The following is a 430-nucleotide window of genomic DNA, read 5'->3' as shown; positions in this document are numbered from 1 at the left end:
CCCCAGCCCTAGAGAGGTGCACTTTTTGAGAAGCCCTAGCGTGGGCGTAGCAAGCCCCAGAGAAGGGGGCACTATTGGGAAGCCCTAGTATGGGTGCGGCGAGCCCCAGAAGCGGGGGTCGCACTTCTGAGAAGCCCAGTGCGGGCGTGATGAGCCCCAGAGAGGGGGCACGATTGAGAAGGCCCAGCGTGGCCACAGAGAACCCCAGAGGAGGGGCTGTATTATTGAGAAGGCCCCAGAGAGAGGGCAACAGTACGGAGAAGGCCCCAGAGAAGGGGGCAGCCCGAGGAGGCCCGAGAATTGGGCGTGAATGCAGACAGAGTGACAGACCAACGTCCTTTCCAACTGCGAGGTTTGGGGCGTGGTATAAGGGGTGGTTGGAGCCACGCATAGCCCGTAAGGCTAGGGTGCCTGGGAAGCACCCATCATA

The sequence above is a fragment of the Alligator sinensis genome, unplaced genomic scaffold, assembly GCF_000455745.1.
Source record: "Alligator sinensis unplaced genomic scaffold, ASM45574v1 scaffold1493_1, whole genome shotgun sequence".
Classification (NCBI taxonomy): Eukaryota; Metazoa; Chordata; order Crocodylia; family Alligatoridae; genus Alligator; species Alligator sinensis.
This window is presented reverse-complemented; position numbering follows the sequence as displayed.